We start from the raw sequence: 13,536 nt of genomic DNA on the forward strand, positions 1-13,536 counted from the left end.
TTCTTGATTACATGTAATTCATGGCAAGGTGGGGTACTTAAACAATAGATGTTACTTTTTTCCAGTAGTAAAAAAAAAACTATATCGAGAGCAAAGCATTTTGGGTAATCTGCAGCACTGGCTCAGCTGCAATGGGTCACAAACCCAAAACCTTTTCAACTCAACCTAGTAGAGGCAAGAAAAAGTGTATAACGTGGCTTTGGGTACCTTACTTCTTGCAAGAATTAGAGGCAGTGTGAGGGCAAAGCTGAAAGTGTGGGCCCAAACCCCCTGTTGCTGAGTCTATTCTCCCCAAGACTACTTCTGACTACCCAGTATCTCGCACAGCTTTCAGCAAACTGTATTATTTTTTGTTACATTGGTATGTCTAGCAGTTAGCCCTTACCTAACACTTTGGTGGATTCTTGATTACATGTAATTAATGGCAAGGTGGGGTCCTTGTTCAATAGATGTTACCTTTTTTCCTGTGCAAAACCAATATCGAGAGCAAAGCACTTTGGGTAATCAGCACCACTGGCTCAGCTGCAATGGGTCGCGAACCCAAAACCTTTTCAATTAAATCTTGCCGTCGCTGCCTCTAGTGGAGGCAAGAAGAAGTGTGTAAAGTGGCTTTGGGTAACTTACTTCTTGCAACAATTAGAGGCAGTGTCGGGGGGAAAGCTGAAATTGTGGGCCCAAACCCTCTATTGCTGAGTTTTTTCTCCCCAACACTACTTCTGACACAGCGTATGCTACTGCCACCTTTTTTCTGTTTCTACCTAGTTTCAAGATAATGTTCACCTGTCTGCTGAAACATCAAAAAATTTGAAGAGGAAATGAGTTTGATGCAGTCCATCTTTGGTCTTGGCACTATCTTCTCTGTCACATTTATAGTAGTCTCACATGAGAATATCAAAAATTGCCAAGGATGACTATATTTCAAGTCATCCCAAGCGGGGTATTGGGTTAAGTTTTCAACCAGCAATAATCGCACCTCAGATGGACTTCATAGGCTATGATATCGCCACTGCAAAAGAATGTCAAAATTACAGCTACTCAAACTGTTTGCAGTGTCTTGCACAGCTTCTCCGTTAACGGTATTATTGTGATTTTACATTGGAATGTCTAGAAGTTCGCCCCCTACTTAACACTTTGGTGGATTCTTGATTACATATAATTCATGGCAAGGTGGGGTACTTAAACAATAGATGTTACTTTTTTCCAGTAGTAAAAAAAAAACTATATCGAGAGCAAAGCATTTTGGGTAATCTGCAGCACTGGCTCAGCTGCAATGGGTCACAAACCCAAAACCTTTTCAACTCAACCTAGTGGAGGCAAGAAAAAGTGTATAACGTGGCTTTGGGTACCTTACTTCTTGCAAGAATTAGAGGCAGTGTGAGGGCAAAGCTGAAAGTGTGGGCCCAAACCCCCTGTTGCTGAGTCTATTCTCCCCAAGACTACTTCTGACTACCCAGTATCTCGCACAGCTTTCAGCAAACTGTATTATTTTTTGTTACATTGGTATGTCTAGCAGTTAGCCCTTACCTAACACTTTGGTGGATTCTTGATTACATGTAATTAATGGCAAGGTGGGGTCCTTGTTCAATAGATGTTACCTTTGTTCCTGTGCAAAACCAATATCGAGAGCAAAGCACTTTGGGTAATCAGCACCACTGGCTCAGCTGCAATGGGTCGCGAACCCAAAACCTTTTCAATTAAATCTTGCCATCGCTGCCTCTAGTGGAGGCAAGAAGAAGTGTGTAAAGTGGCTTTGGGTAACTTACTTCTTGCAACAATTAGAGGCAGTGTCGGGGGAAAGCTGAAATTGTGGGCCCAAACCCTCTATTACTGAGTTTTTTCTCCCCAACACTACTTCTGACACAGCGTATGCTACTGCCACCTTTTTTCTGTTTCTACCTAGTTTCAAGATAATGTTCACCTGTCTGCTGAAACATCAAAAAATTTGAAGAGGAAATGAGTTTGATGCAGTCCATCTTTGGTCTTGGCACTATCTTCTCTTTCACATTTATAGTAGTCTCACATGAGACTATCAAAAATTGCCAAGGATGACTATATTTCAAGTCGTCCCAAGCGGGGTATTGGGTTAAGTTTTCAACCAGCAATAATCACGCCTCAGATGGACTTCATAGGCTATGATATCGCCACTGCAAAAGAATGTCAAATTACAGCTACTCAAACTGTTTGCAGTGTCTTGCACAGCTTCTCCGTTAACGGTATTATTGTGTTTTTACATTGGAATGTCTAGAAGTTCGCCCCCTACTTAACACTTTGGTGGATTCTTGATTACATGTAATTCATGGCAAGGTGGGGTACTTAAACAATAGATGTTACTTTTTTCCAGTAGTAAAAAAAAAAACTATATCGAGAGCAAAGCATTTTGGGTAATCTGCAGCACTGGCTCAGCTGCAATGGGTCACAAACCCAAAACCTTTTCAACTCAACCTAGTAGAGGCAAGAAAAAGTGTATAACGTGGCTTTGGGTACCTTACTTCTTGCAAGAATTAGAGGCAGTGTGAGGGCAAAGCTGAAAGTGTGGGCCCAAACCCCCTGTTGCTGAGTCTATTCTCCCCAAGACTACTTCTGACTACCCAGTATCTCGCACAGCTTTCAGCAAACTGTATTATTTTTTGTTACATTGGTATGTCTAGCAGTTAGCCCTTACCTAACACTTTGGTGGATTCTTGATTACATGTAATTAATGGCAAGGTGGGGTCCTTGTTCAATAGATGTTACCTTTTTTCCTGTGCAAAACCAATATCGAGAGCAAAGCACTTTGGGTAATCAGCACCACTGGCTCAGCTGCAATGGGTCGCGAACCCAAAACCTTTTCAATTAAATCTTGCCGTCGCTGCCTCTAGTGGAGGCAAGAAGAAGTGTGTAAAGTGGCTTTGGGTAACTTACTTCTTGCAACAATTAGAGGCAGTGTCGGGGGGAAAGCTGAAATTGTGGGCCCAAACCCTCTATTGCTGAGTTTTTTCTCCCCAACACTACTTCTGACACAGCGTATGCTACTGCCACCTTTTTTCTGTTTCTACCTAGTTTCAAGATAATGTTCACCTGTCTGCTGAAACATCAAAAAATTTGAAGAGGAAATGAGTTTGATGCAGTCCATCCTTGGTCTTGGCGCTATCTTCTCTTTCACATTTATAGTAGTCTCACATGAGACTATCAAAAATTGCCAAGGATGACTATATTTCAAGTCGTCCCAAGCGGGGTATTGGGTTAAGTTTTCAACCAGCAATAATCACGCCTCAGATGGACTTCATAGGCTATGATATCGCCACTGCAAAAGAATGACAAATTACAGCTACTCAAACTGTTTGCAGTGTCTTGCACAGCTTCTCCGTTAACGGTATTATTGTGTTTTTACATTGGAATGTCTAGAAGTTCGCCCCCTACTTAACACTTTGGTGGATTCTTGATTACATGTAATTCATGGCAAGGTGGGGTACTTAAACAATAGATGTTACTTTTTTCCAGTAGTAAAAAAAAAACTATATCGAGAGCAAAGCATTTTGGGTAATCTGCAGCACTGGCTCAGCTGCAATGGGTCACAAACCCAAAACCTTTTCAACTCAACCTAGTAGAGGCAAGAAAAAGTGTATAACGTGGCTTTGGGTACCTTACTTCTTGCAAGAATTAGAGGCAGTGTGAGGGCAAAGCTGAAAGTGTGGGCCCAAACCCCCTGTTGCTGAGTCTATTCTCCCCAAGACTACTTCTGACTACCCAGTATCTCGCACAGCTTTCAGCAAACTGTATTATTTTTTGTTACATTGGTATGTCTAGCAGTTAGCCCTTACCTAACACTTTGGTGGATTCTTGATTACATGTAATTAATGGCAAGGTGGGGTCCTTGTTCAATAGATGTTACCTTTTTTCCTGTACAAAACCAATATCGAGAGCAAAGCACTTTGGGTAATCAGCACCACTGGCTCAGCTGCAATGGGTCGCGAACCCAAAACCTTTTCAATTAAATCTTGCCATCGCTGCCTCTAGTGGAGGCAAGAAGAAGTGTGTAAAGTGGCTTTGGGTAACTTACTTCTTGCAACAATTAGAGGCAGTGTCGGGGGGAAAGCTGAAATTGTGGGCCCAAACCCTCTATTGCTGAGTTTTTTCTCCCCAACACTACTTCTGACACAGCGTATGCTACTGCCACCTTTTTTCTGTTTCTACCTAGTTTCAAGATAATGTTCACCTGTCTGCTGAAACATCAAAAAATTTGAAGAGGAAATGAGTTTGATGCAGTCCATCTTTGGTCTTGGCGCTATCTTCTCTTTCACATTTATAGTAGTCTCACATGAGACTATCAAAAATTGCCAAGGATGACTATATTTCAAGTCGTCCCAAGCGGGGTATTGGGTTAAGTTTTCAACCAGCAATAATCACGCCTCAGATGGACTTCATAGGCTATGATATCGCCACTGCAAAAGAATGTCAAATTACAGCTACTCAAACTGTTTGCAGTGTCTTGCACAGCTTCTCCGTTAACGGTATTATTGTGTTTTTACATTGGAATGTCTAGAAGTTCGCCCCCTACTTAACACTTTGGTAGATTCTTGATTACATGTAATTCATGGCAAGGTGGGGTACTTAAACAATAGATGTTACTTTTTTCCAGTAGTAAAAAAAAAACTATATCGAGAGCAAAGCATTTTGGGTAATCTGCAGCACTGGCTCAGCTGCAATGGGTCACAAACCCAAAACCTTTTCAACTCAACCTAGTAGAGGCAAGAAAAAGTGTATAACGTGGCTTTGGGTACCTTACTTCTTGCAAGAATTAGAGGCAGTGTGAGGGCAAAGCTGAAAGTGTGGGCCCAAACCCCCTGTTGCTGAGTCTATTCTCCCCAAGACTACTTCTGACTACCCAGTATCTCGCACAGCTTTCAGCAAACTGTATTATTTTTTGTTACATTGGTATGTCTAGCAGTTAGCCCTTACCTAACACTTTGGTGGATTCTTGATTACATGTAATTAATGGCAAGGTGGGGTCCTTGTTCAATAGATGTTACCTTTTTTCCTGTACAAAACCAATATCGAGAGCAAAGCACTTTGGGTAATCAGCACCACTGGCTCAGCTGCAATGGGTCGCGAACCCAAAACCTTTTCAATTAAATCTTGCCGTCGCTGCCTCTAGTGGAGGCAAGAAGAAGTGTGTAAAGTGGCTTTGGGTAACTTACTTCTTGCAACAATTAGAGGCAGTGTCGGGGGGAAAGCTGAAATTGTGGGCCCAAACCCTCTATTGCTGAGTTTTTTCTCCCCAACACTACTTCTGACAGCGTACGCTACTGCCACCTTTTTTCTGTTTCTACCTAGTTTCAAGATAATGTTCACCTGTCTGCTGAAACATCAAAAAATTTGAAGAGGAAATGAGTTTGATGCAGTCCATCTTTGGTCTTGGCACTATCTTCTCTTTCACATTTATAGTAGTCTCACATGAGACTATCAAAAATTGCCAAGGATGACTATATTTCAAGTCGTCCCAAGCGGGGTATTGGGTTAAGTTTTCAACCAGCAATAATCACACCTCAGATGGACTTCATAGGCTATGATATCGCCACTGCAAAAGAATGACAAATTACAGCTACTCAAACTGTTTGCAGTGTCTTGCACAGCTTCTCCGTTAACGGTATTATTGTGTTTTTACATTGGAATGTCTAGAAGTTCGCCCCCTACTTAACACTTTGGTGGATTCTTGATTACATGTAATTCATGGCAAGGTGGGGTACTTAAACAATAGATGTTACTTTTTTCCAGTAGTAAAAAAAAAATATATCGAGAGCAAAGCATTTTGGGTAATCTGCAGCACTGGCTCAGCTGCAATGGGTCACAAACCCAAAACCTTTTCAACTCAACCTAGTAGAGGCAAGAAAAAGTGTATAACGTGGCTTTGGGTACCTTACTTCTTGCAAGAATTAGAGGCAGTGTGAGGGCAAAGCTGAAAGTGTGGGCCCAAAGCCCCTGTTGCTGAGTCTATTCTCCCCAAGACTACTTCTGACTACCCAGTATCTCGCACAGCTTTCAGCAAACTGTATTATTTTTTGTTACATTGGTATGTCTAGCAGTTAGCCCTTACCTAACACTTTGGTGGATTCTTGATTACATGTAATTAATGGCAAGGTGGGGTCCTTGTTCAATAGATGTTACCTTTTTTCCTGTGCAAAACCAATATCGAGAGCAAAGCACTTTGGGTAATCAGCACCACTGGCTCAGCTGCAATGGGTCGCGAACCCAAAACCTTTTCAATTAAATCTTGCCATCGCTGCCTCTAGTGGAGGCAAGAAGAAGTGTGTAAAGTGGCTTTGGGTAACTTACTTCTTGCAACAATTAGAGGCAGTGTCGGGGGGAAAGCTGAAATTGTGGGCCCAAACCCTCTATTGCTGAGTTTTTTCTCCCCAACACTACTTCTGACAGCGTATGCTACTGCCACCTTTTTTCTGTTTCTACCTAGTTTCAAGATAATGTTCACCTGTCTGCTGAAACATCAAAAAATTTGAAGAGGAAATGAGTTTGATGCAGTCCATCTTTGGTCTTGGCACTATCTTCTCTTTCACATTTATAGTAGTCTCACATGAGACTATCAAAAATTGCCAAGGATGACTATATTTCAAGTCGTCCCAAGCGGGGTATTGGGTTAAGTTTTCAACCAGCAATAATCACGCCTCAGATGGACTTCATAGGCTATGATATCGCCACTGCAAAAGAATGACAAATTACAGCTACTCAAACTGTTTGCAGTGTCTTGCACAGCTTCTCCGTTAACGGTATTATTGTGTTTTTACATTGGAATGTCTAGAAGTTCGCCCCCTACTTAACACTTTGGTAGGATTCTTGATTACATGTAATTCATGGCAAGGTGGGGTACTTAAACAATAGATGTTACTTTTTTCCAGTAGTAAAAAAAAAAACTATATCGAGAGCAAAGCATTTTGGGTAATCTGCAGCACTGGCTCAGCTGCAATGGGTCACAAACCCAAAACCTTTTCAACTCAACCTAGTAGAGGCAAGAAAAAGTGTATAACGTGGCTTTGGGTACCTTACTTCTTGCAAGAATTAGAGGCAGTGTGAGGGCAAAGCTGAAAGTGTGGGCCCAAACCCCCTGTTGCTGAGTCTATTCTACCCAAGACTACTTCTGACTACCCAGTATCTCGCACAGCTTTCAGCAAACTGTATTATTTTTTGTTACATTGGTATGTCTAGCAGTTAGCCCTTACCTAACACTTTGGTGGATTCTTGATTACATGTAATTAATGGCAAGGTGGGGTCCTTGTTCAATAGATGTTACCTTTTTTCCTGTACAAAACCAATATCGAGAGCAAAGCACTTTGGGTAATCAGCACCACTGGCTCAGCTGCAATGGGTCGCGAACCCAAAACCTTTTCAATTAAATCTTGCCGTCGCTGCCTCTAGTGGAGGCAAGAAGAAGTGTGTAAAGTGGCTTTGGGTAACTTACTTCTTGCAACAATTAGAGGCAGTGTCGGGGCAAAGCTGAAATTGTGGGCCCAAACCCTCTATTGCTGAGTTTTTTCTCCCCAACACTACTTCTGACACAGCGTATGCTACTGCCACCTTTTTTCTGTTTCTACCTAGTTTCAAGATAATGTTCACCTGTCTGCTGAAACATCAAATAATGTGAAGAGGAAATGAGTTTGATGCAGTCCATCTTTGGTCTTGGCACTATCTTCTCTTTCACATTTATAGTAGTCTCACATGAGACTATCAAAAATTGCCAAGGATGACTATATTTCAAGTCATCCCAAGCGGGGTATTGGGTTAAGTTTTCAACCAGCAATAATCACGCCTCAGATTGACTTCATAGGCTATGATATCGCCACTGCAAAAGAATGACAAATTACAGCTACTCAAACTGTTTGCAGTGTCTTGCACAGCTTCTCCGTTAACGGTATTATTGTGTTTTTACATTGGAATGTCTAGAAGTTCGCCCCCTACTTAACACTTTGGTGGATTCTTGATTACATGTAATTCATGGCAAGGTGGGGTACTTAAACAATAGATGTTACTTTTTTCCAGTAGTAAAAAAAAAATCTATATCGAGAGCAAAGCATTTTGGGTAATCTGCAGCACTGGCTCAGCTGCAATGGGTCACAAACCCAAAACCTTTTCAACTCAACCTAGTAGAGGCAAGAAAAAGTGTATAACGTGGCTTTGGGTACCTTACTTCTTGCAAGAATTAGAGGCAGTGTGAGGGCAAAGCTGAAAGTGTGGGCCCAAACCCCCTGTTGCTGAGTCTATTCTCCCCAAGACTACTTCTGACTACCCAGTATCTCGCACAGCTTTCAGCAAACTGTATTATTTTTTGTTACATTGGTATGTCTAGCAGTTAGCCCTTACCTAACACTTTGGTGGATTCTTGATTACATGTAATTAATGGCAAGGTGGGGTCCTTGTTCAATAGATGTTACCTTTTTTCCTGTACAAAACCAATATCGAGAGCAAAGCACTTTGGGTAATCAGCACCACTGGCTCAGCTGCAATGGGTCGCGAACCCAAAACCTTTTCAATTAAATCTTGCCATCGCTGCCTCTAGTGGAGGCAAGAAGAAGTGTGTAAAGTGGCTTTGGGTAACTTACTTCTTGCAACAATTAGAGGCAGTGTCGGGGCAAAGCTGAAATTGTGGGCCCAAACCCTCTATTGCTGAGTTTTTTCTCCCCAACACTACTTCTGACACAGCGTATGCTACTGCCACCTTTTTTCTGTTTCTACCTAGTTTCAAGATAATGTTCACCTGTCTGCTGAAACATCAAAAAATTTGAAGAGGAAATGAGTTTGATGCAGTCCATCTTTGGTCTTGGCACTATCTTCTCTTTCACATTTATAGTAGTCTCACATGAGACTATCAAAAATTGCCAAGGATGACTATATTTCAAGTCGTCCCAAGCGGGGTATTGGGTTAAGTTTTCAACCAGCAATAATCACGCCTCAGATGGACTTCATAGGCTATGATATCGCCACTGCAAAAGAATGTCAAATTACAGCTACTCAAACTGTTTGCAGTGTCTTGCACAGCTTCTCCGTTAACGGTATTATTGTGTTTTTACATTGGAATGTCTAGAAGTTCGCCCCCTACTTAACACTTTGGTGGATTCTTGATTACATGTAATTCATGGCAAGGTGGGGTACTTAAACAATAGATGTTACTTTTTTCCAGTAGTAAAAAAAAAAACTATATCGAGAGCAAAGCATTTTGGGTAATCTGCAGCACTGGCTCAGCTGCAATGGGTCACAAACCCAAAACCTTTTCAACTCAACCTAGTAGAGGCAAGAAAAAGTGTATAACGTGGCTTTGGGTACCTTACTTCTTGCAAGAATTAGAGGCAGTGTGAGGGCAAAGCTGAAAGTGTGGGCCCAAACCCCCTGTTGCTTAGTCTATTCTCCCCAAGACTACTTCTGACTACCCAGTATCTCGCACAGTTTTCATCAAACTGTATTATTTTTTGTTACATTGGTATGTCTAGCAGTTAGCCCTTACCTAACACTTTGGTGGATTCTTGATTACATGTAATTAATGGCAAGGTGGGGTCCTTGTTCAATAGATGTTACCTTTTTTCCTGTACAAAACCAATATCGAGAGCAAAGCACTTTGGGTAATCAGCACCACTGGCTCAGCTGCAATGGGTCGCGAACCCAAAACCTTTTCAATTAAATCTTGCCATCGCTGCCTCTAGTGGAGGCAAGAAGAAGTGTGTAAAGTGGCTTTGGGTAACTTACTTCTTGCAACAATTAGAGGCAGTGTTGGGGCAAAGCTGAAATTGTGGGCCCAAACCCTCTATTGCTGAGTTTTTTCTCCCCAACACTACTTCTGACACAGGGTATGCTACTGCCACCTTTTTTCTGTTTCTACCTAGTTTCAAGATAATGTTCACCTGTCTGCTGAAACATCAAAAAATTTGAAGAGGAAATGAGTTTGATGCAGTCCATCTTTGGTCTTGGCACTATCTTCTCTTTCACATTTATAGTAGTCTCACATGAGACTATCAAAAATTGCCAAGGATGACTATATTTCAAGTCGTCCCAAGCGGGGTATTGGGTTAAGTTTTCAACCAGCAATAATCACGCCTCAGATGGACTTCATAGGCTATGATATCGCCACTGCAAAAGAATGACAAATTACAGCTACTCAAACTGTTTGCAGTGTCTTGCACAGCTTCTCCGTTAACGGTATTATTGTGTTTTTACATTGGAATGTCTAGAAGTTCGCCCCCTACTTAACACTTTGGTAGATTCTTGATTACATGTAATTCATGGCAAGGTGGGGTACTTAAACAATAGATGTTACTTTTTTCCAGTAGTAAAAAAAAAAAACTATATCGAGAGCAAAGCATTTTGGGTAATCTGCAGCACTGGCTCAGCTGCAATGGGTCACAAACCCAAAACCTTTTCAACTCAACCTAGTAGAGGCAAGAAAAAGTGTATAACGTGGCTTTGGGTACATTACTTCTTGCAAGAATTAGAGGCAGTGTGAGGGCAAAGCTGAAAGTGTGGGCCCAAACCCCCTGTTGCTGAGTCTATTCTCCCCAAGACTACTTCTGACTACCCAGTATCTCGCACAGCTTTCAGCAAACTGTATTATTTTTTGTTACATTGGTATGTCTAGCAGTTAGCCCTTACCTAACACTTTGGTGGATTCTTGATTACATGTAATTAATGGCAAGGTGGGGTCCTTGTTCAATAGATGTTACCTTTTTTCCTGTACAAAACCAATATCGAGAGCAAAGCACTTTGGGTAATCAGCACCACTGGCTCAGCTGATATGGGTCGCGAACCCAAAACCTTTTCAATTAAATCTTGCCATCGCTGCCTCTAGTGGAGGCAAGAAGAAGTGTGTAAAGTGGCTTTGGGTAACTTACTTCTTGCAACAATTAGAGGCAGTGGCGGGGCAAAGCTGAAATTGTGGGCCCAAACCCTCTATTGCTGAGTTTTTTCTCCCCAACACTACTTCTGACACAGCGTATGCTACTGCCACCTTTTTTCTGTTTCTACCTAGTTTCAAGATGATGTTCACCGGTCTGCTGAAACATCAAAAAATTTGAAGAGGAAATGAGTTTGATGCAGTCCATCTTTGGTCTTGGCACTATCTTCTCTTTCACATTTATAGTAGTCTCACATGAGACTATCAAAAATTGCCAAGGATGACTATATTTCAAGTCGTCCCAAGCGGGGTATTGGGTTAAGTTTTCAACCAGCAATAATCACGCCTCAGATGGACTTCAGTGATTATGATATCGCCACTGCAAAAGAATGTCAAATTACAGCTACTCAAACTGTTTGCAGTGTCTTGCACAGCTTCTCCGTTAACGATATTATTGTGTTTTTACATTGGAATGTCTAGAAGTTCGCCCCCTACTTAACACTTTGGTGGATTCTTGATTACATGTAATTCATGGCAAGGTGGGGTACTTAAACAATAGATGTTACTTTTTTCCAGTAGTAAAAAAAAAAACTATATCGAGAGCAAAGCATTTTGGGTAATCTGCAGCACTGGCTCAGCTGCAATGGGTCACAAACCCAAAACCTTTTCAACTCAACCTAGTAGAGGCAAGAAAAAGTGTATAACGTGGCTTTGGGTACCTTACTTCTTGCAAGAATTAGAGGCAGTGTGAGGGCAAAGCTGAAAGTGTGGGCCCAAACCCCCTGTTGCTTAGTCTATTCTCCCCAAGACTACTTCTGACTACCCAGTATCTCGCACAGTTTTCATCAAACTGTATTATTTTTTGTTACATTGGTATGTCTAGCAGTTAGCCCTTACCTAACACTTTGGTGGATTCTTGATTACATGTAATTAATGGCAAGGTGGGGTCCTTGTTCAATAGATGTTACCTTTTTTCCTGTACAAAACCAATATCGAGAGCAAAGCACTTTGGGTAATCAGCACCACTGGCTCAGCTGCAATGGGTCGCGAACCCAAAACCTTTTCAATTAAATCTTGCCATCGCTGCCTCTAGTGGAGGCAAGAAGAAGTGTGTAAAGTGGCTTTGGGTAACTTACTTCTTGCAACAATTAGAGGCAGTGTTGGGGCAAAGCTGAAATTGTGGGCCCAAACCCTCTATTGCTGAGTTTTTTCTCCCCAACACTACTTCTGACACAGGGTATGCTACTGCCACCTTTTTTCTGTTTCTACCTAGTTTCAAGATAATGTTCACCTGTCTGCTGAAACATCAAAAAATTTGAAGAGGAAATGAGTTTGATGCAGTCCATCTTTGGTCTTGGCACTATCTTCTCTTTCACATTTATAGTAGTCTCACATGAGACTATCAAAAATTGCCAAGGATGACTATATTTCAAGTCGTCCCAAGCGGGGTATTGGGTTAAGTTTTCAACCAGCAATAATCACGCCTCAGATGGACTTCATAGGCTATGATATCGCCACTGCAAAACAATGACAAATTACAGCTACTCAAACTGTTTGCAGTGTCTTGCACAGCTTCTCCGTTAACGGTATTATTGTGTTTTTACATTGGAATGTCTAGAAGTTCGCCCCCTACTTAACACTTTGGTAGATTCTTGATTACATGTAATTCATGGCAAGGTGGGGTACTTAAACAATAGATGTTACTTTTTTCCAGTAGTAAAAAAAAAATCTATATCGAGAGCAAAGCATTTTGGGTAATCTGCAGCACTGGCTCAGCTGCAATGGGTCACAAACCCAAAACCTTTTCAACTCAACCTAGTAGAGGCAAGAAAAAGTGTATAACGTGGCTTTGGGTACCTTACTTCTTGCAAGAATTAGAGGCAGTGTGAGGGCAAAGCTGAAAGTGTGGGCCCAAACCCCCTGTTGCTGAGTCTATTCTCCCCAAGACTACTTCTGACTACCCAGTATCTCGCACAGCTTTCAGCAAACTGTATTATTTTTTGTTACATTGGTATGTCTAGCAGTTAGCCCTTACCTAACACTTTGGTGGATTCTTGATTACATGTAATTAATGGCAAGGTGGGGTCCTTGTTCAATAGATGTTACCTTTTTTCCTGTACAAAACCAATATCGAGAGCAAAGCACTTTGGGTAATCAGCACCACTGGCTCAGCTGATATGGGTCGCGAACCCAAAACCTTTTCAATTAAATCTTGCCATCGCTGCCTCTAGTGGAGGCAAGAAGAAGTGTGTAAAGTGGCTTTGGGTAACTTACTTCTTGCAACAATTAGAGGCAGTGGCGGGGCAAAGCTGAAATTGTGGGCCCAAACCCTCTATTGCTGAGTTTTTTCTCCCCAACACTACTTCTGACACAGCGTATGCTACTGCCACCTTTTTTCTGTTTCTACCTAGTTTCAAGATAATGTTCACCTGTCTGCTGAAACATCAAAAAATTTGAAGAGGAAATGAGTTTGATGCAGTCCATCTTTGGTCTTGGCACTATCTTCTCTTTCACATTTATAGTAGTCTCACATGAGACTATCAAAAATTGCCAAGGATGACTATATTTCAAGTCGTCCCAAGCGGGGTATTGGGTTAAGTTTTCAACCAGCAATAATCACGCCTCAGATGGACTTCATAGGCTATGATATCGCCACTGCAAAAGAATGT

At 41.7% G+C, this 13,536-nt stretch overlaps 12 non-coding genes across 12 annotated transcripts; all 12 read right to left on the reverse strand.

Moving 5' to 3' along the window:
- Window positions 1-876: 876 nt before the first annotated feature.
- LOC115147983 (U4 spliceosomal RNA) lies at window positions 877-1,018 on the reverse strand. Its single transcript, XR_003866560.1, has one exon. It is a non-coding gene; the product is annotated as a U4 spliceosomal RNA (small nuclear RNA).
- Window positions 1,019-2,014: 996 nt separating this feature from the next.
- LOC115147970 (U4 spliceosomal RNA) lies at window positions 2,015-2,156 on the reverse strand. Its single transcript, XR_003866548.1, has one exon. It is a non-coding gene; the product is annotated as a U4 spliceosomal RNA (small nuclear RNA).
- A 997-nt stretch (window positions 2,157-3,153) lies between these two features.
- On the reverse strand, window positions 3,154-3,295 carry LOC115147971 (U4 spliceosomal RNA). The gene has a single exon (XR_003866549.1). It is a non-coding gene; the product is annotated as a U4 spliceosomal RNA (small nuclear RNA).
- A 996-nt stretch (window positions 3,296-4,291) lies between these two features.
- On the reverse strand, window positions 4,292-4,433 carry LOC115147972 (U4 spliceosomal RNA). The gene has a single exon (XR_003866550.1). It is a non-coding gene; the product is annotated as a U4 spliceosomal RNA (small nuclear RNA).
- Window positions 4,434-5,427: 994 nt separating this feature from the next.
- Window positions 5,428-5,569, reverse strand: LOC115147982 (U4 spliceosomal RNA). Its single transcript, XR_003866559.1, has one exon. It is a non-coding gene; the product is annotated as a U4 spliceosomal RNA (small nuclear RNA).
- A 993-nt stretch (window positions 5,570-6,562) lies between these two features.
- On the reverse strand, window positions 6,563-6,704 carry LOC115147973 (U4 spliceosomal RNA). Its single transcript, XR_003866551.1, has one exon. It is a non-coding gene; the product is annotated as a U4 spliceosomal RNA (small nuclear RNA).
- Window positions 6,705-7,701: 997 nt separating this feature from the next.
- LOC115147963 (U4 spliceosomal RNA) lies at window positions 7,702-7,843 on the reverse strand. The gene has a single exon (XR_003866542.1). It is a non-coding gene; the product is annotated as a U4 spliceosomal RNA (small nuclear RNA).
- A 996-nt stretch (window positions 7,844-8,839) lies between these two features.
- On the reverse strand, window positions 8,840-8,981 carry LOC115147974 (U4 spliceosomal RNA). The gene has a single exon (XR_003866552.1). It is a non-coding gene; the product is annotated as a U4 spliceosomal RNA (small nuclear RNA).
- A 996-nt stretch (window positions 8,982-9,977) lies between these two features.
- Window positions 9,978-10,119, reverse strand: LOC115147976 (U4 spliceosomal RNA). The gene has a single exon (XR_003866553.1). It is a non-coding gene; the product is annotated as a U4 spliceosomal RNA (small nuclear RNA).
- A 997-nt stretch (window positions 10,120-11,116) lies between these two features.
- On the reverse strand, window positions 11,117-11,258 carry LOC115147992 (U4 spliceosomal RNA). The gene has a single exon (XR_003866568.1). It is a non-coding gene; the product is annotated as a U4 spliceosomal RNA (small nuclear RNA).
- Window positions 11,259-12,254: 996 nt separating this feature from the next.
- Window positions 12,255-12,396, reverse strand: LOC115147988 (U4 spliceosomal RNA). The gene has a single exon (XR_003866564.1). It is a non-coding gene; the product is annotated as a U4 spliceosomal RNA (small nuclear RNA).
- Window positions 12,397-13,392: 996 nt separating this feature from the next.
- LOC115147977 (U4 spliceosomal RNA) lies at window positions 13,393-13,534 on the reverse strand. Its single transcript, XR_003866554.1, has one exon. It is a non-coding gene; the product is annotated as a U4 spliceosomal RNA (small nuclear RNA).
- Between the last annotated feature and the right edge of the window lie 2 nt (window positions 13,535-13,536).

Source organism: Salmo trutta, chromosome 14 (assembly GCF_901001165.1).
Source record: "Salmo trutta chromosome 14, fSalTru1.1, whole genome shotgun sequence".
Lineage (NCBI taxonomy): Eukaryota > Metazoa > Chordata > Actinopteri > Salmoniformes > Salmonidae > Salmo > Salmo trutta.